Source organism: Trichoplusia ni, chromosome 8 (assembly GCF_003590095.1).
Source record: "Trichoplusia ni isolate ovarian cell line Hi5 chromosome 8, tn1, whole genome shotgun sequence".
In the NCBI taxonomy this organism is placed as follows: Eukaryota; Metazoa; Arthropoda; class Insecta; order Lepidoptera; family Noctuidae; genus Trichoplusia; species Trichoplusia ni.
The window spans coordinates 7,664,419-7,668,255 of NC_039485.1; the positions used below are offsets into that span (position 1 = coordinate 7,664,419).

The 3,837-nt window shown below is 38.7% G+C and overlaps 1 pseudogene; it reads right to left on the reverse strand.

The window, feature by feature from the left end:
- Positions 1-1,460: 1,460 nt before the first annotated feature.
- Positions 1,461-3,121, reverse strand: LOC113496903 (annotated as a pseudogene).
- Positions 3,122-3,837: the final 716 nt, after the last annotated feature.

Here is a 3,837-nt window from a genome sequence, read left to right on the forward strand (position 1 = left end):
GTTAGCTCATGGATTTGGGGTTTAAAAAATTTAGAAACAACGATTACATTTACAATTTATTCCTGTTACTTTTTGCTTGCCCATACTTACAAAAGCCTTAAGATAAAACCTTTTTATAATGTAAAAACAGAAATAAAACTCCTATATATTCAAAAAAACATTTCACTGTTAGGTATATGTATTTTAGTTAGGTAACCGGACAATAACTTTGACAAAAAGTTAAAATAAATGTTGCTAGTACAGTACAGTGAAGTATAGTATATTTGATTTTTGATAAATCTATTTAAAATATTTCAATCTAACAGAGAGTTTGCCAACCCTACATGTTTGTGCAAACTTATATTTGGTGTAGTATCATCAGGGTGCCTATAAGTAAGTTTGTATAATATTATCTGCAATAATGTAACTAAGCATGAACGCTTTTATTATTCTTGTAATATTAGAGTTGTTAGTGTTATGCTTATTTTGCTATTAGTGTAACCAGTAAAATGACATTGATGAGTATACTTTCTTGTAAGTGAGGTATAATTATTTTCTAACATTCGGTCAAGTTTATTAAGTGCGTTCTTTTTTAACAAACAAAGTGTTGTTTTCTGAGAAATAGAAAATGGAAACTGATTTGCATAAAGGTGATCAGACTTAACCGTAATCTGACTTGACGCTAACTTGCTGATCACTGAGGGAATACGTTCCTATTATAGAAGGTATTGCTACTAAGTGTAAGCCTAAAAGGGTTCTACGATATTAAGACAAGAAAAACTATTTCAATTACTTGTTTCAAAAATTTTAAGCGCGAATTTAGTCAGCTGAAATGCCAAGATATAAAACAAAAATTTAAACGAAAAGCGATAAACCTCTTCGAGATTTAAACTAATTCTTAAGAAACACTTAGCAAAGAAGTAGCGTCCATAAAATCATGTTAACGCGTGCGTTTTGTCGGCGGGACCCCCTGCGGAGCCCTGCGGGAGCCCGCTCCTGTACACCACGCGTTAATCGCCTCAAATATGAAAATATTATCTATTACACGCTGTAAAACTGCTCAACTTTTGTACGAGGAATACCTATAAAAAGTGGGATGCTTGCAAATGTGAACGACCGAGACGAAAGTGTAGAATCATCGCGTCTGATTGGAGTTATGATTTATAGAAAGGTGAACGCGTATTCAGTTCATATTGCAACGGTTCCTAGAATCGTAAGTTGATATAAATGTGGTATCACCGTATCAGTAATCAATACTATTCGACTTTATGTTGTATTTCAACCGAATAGGTTCTACTACGGAATTAATTTCGTATTTCGATCGAGGGATTTCCCATACCATTTATAGTAGCTATAGCATAATCCATCATAAATTATAAATATTCCAACCAAAAATCATAACTTAATAACTATAATCAAATGAACAATGTTTTATGTTGCGTTAATACTGATCATTTTAACATTATGAACAGTTTCGAACATCCAAATAATTTTGATTACAGTTATAGCTCGGATTGTATAATCGAAATCACCAAATCAATTATTAGTTGTTTGTAATTTCACTGTAAAAACAAAAGAAGTGAATCGTTGTCAAAAGCCCTTGTTAATTGTATCAATATTTTCCCAAGCTAAAGGTCGCTACAGATCTGTCGCAATTTGTATCGCATCCTCCATGATGTATCGCTCACCAGGTGAGGGTCGGTTCTCACGACGGATGGTGATGGATCATCTACCGCTCATTGTTCTCCCTAACACACGTTTTGTCCCACTGACAAATTTGGGGTCATTTCGTCTTTTATCTGACGTTTAATTGTATAAAACATCATGTTATTAGAAATTTATTAAAAAGAATCTGTAATTTATTCCCGCTTCATATCAGTAGTTTTTTAGAAGTTAAAAAAGCAATTAAATGTTACATCTGAAAGTCAATCGTTCCCGATATACACCAGCGGCTCCCACGTCATTCGTTGATATATTTACCTACAAGCCTTGTCAGCATATAAAAATGATGTTCTAAAATGTTCTCACTTATAATTTGTGGTTATAGTGCATGTCGGGTATTCCGTTCCGTTACACGGCATGTTGGCGGCGGGTCGGTGGCTTGGATAATACCTCTGCCGGCGCGTAGCGATACCACTCCCACACCAGCTCACAACAACAGTTACAGACACAAAACGTCGGCGTCGTCGCGCCACAATTCAATATATTTCGGAGTAATTTGATGTTCATTAAAGAAACTCTGAGACCGTGAACCAGAATACAATGGTTGAATAGCCATTTGTTGCTGCCGTTGAAAGGCACAATAATAATTTCGAAGTAGTTATTCACGCGGCAGTTAGGCGCACTTACGAAACGAATGCCGTCTTTGATGAAGGAGCCATTTTCCTATTGGCGAGCGCTTCGTGTTCGCAGAGCGACTGTGGTTTAGACGCTTATTTGCTGTTTTGAAATACTAGACAGAATTTATATGTTTCTAGAATAAAACAGGTTTGTTACGTACCTTGTTGGCTGCTCTTTCTGGTTGTTTTCTTTTCCTTCATCCAAGGATATTCAGGAACATTGAGGCCACCGCCAGGAGAGGGCAGGTCAGGCGCATACCCCGGCGGAGTATGTTGGGGGCTTAGTTCACCTCCTCCTAACTGAGGCAACGCTGTCATAAATTCTGCCATAGAGGGTTGGCTGTTGATGAAGCCAGTTTCGGTGCATGTCTCGAGCATGGGATGTGGCGCCCCGGTGGTGGTGACGGCGGCTAGCCAGAAGCCGTTGCCGCCGTGCTCCATGCGCGGGTGCTCCTGGCCCGGCGCAGGTCCCATCGGCGGTGTGTTCCTGGTCTTCACGGCGAACTCCTCTTCCATTTCATCTCGCACCCCCATGCCAACTCTCGTGTGTTGCTTCCCTCTGATGGCGGGGAACTCTTCGCATTTTATTTTGCGAACCAGCGGGTTAGTGTCGAGCGGCAAGGCAGCGGTGTTGCATATCTCTTGCATCGCTGTGTGTGTGCCGAGCAGCTCGACGTCTGATCATTCACGTGACGTGTTCGCTTTACGTTTGGCAACATGCGTCATTTTTGAGTACACATCGATTTAATGTAATAGGGGTTTCGGGTTGGTAGTCGCTGCACTGGTCCTGGTCAGTAGCAGCATATTATCTGTAAAACACAAGAATTCGTTAACACTAAATCCACCGTTAGGTCGTTGTAGGTAATCCTGTTTCGTGGATCTGAAAGTAAGCTGAGTAGTCTTTCATATTTTTTTATGCAACAGCCAGTCGAAGTGATACTTTAGATTTCATTATAAGATATTAGGACTACAATATAAACTGAAGCGATGCCTAATTGTCCTCAATTTGCACAAATATAGAGGCGCCAAATTAAACGTAACGGGAGAAGGTTGTCTCGCGGTTATTTCGCAATTATCCGCGGACATTCGACATTACCACGGCTTTGTCGAATAATTTGTACGTAAAGCCGTGATGAACTCGCGAATAATGAGCGCGCCAAATTGTTTGTTGTAATTTAGCGGTTTCATGAACTGAACTGCACGTGACTGACAACAATAAACCAAGGTATTAATTTTTTTATGAACAGCTCTGAAAATTATGAAAAATGTAATACGATGATGTAGATAGAATGGAAATTACATAATCATGTGAGTAATAATGTTTATATTTACAGCGGCTCGCAGTGTAATTTATACGTTGATGGTATTATGTGACATTTGATCATTTATCTACGTGCTTGTATTGATATGACGTGTAAAAGCTTTCAATACGAAGTTTTGTAACTCAGGGTTCGAACAATGTGCAAATTTGTTAGGAGATGCAATGACATGGATTTAATTTTACATTCACAACATAAAT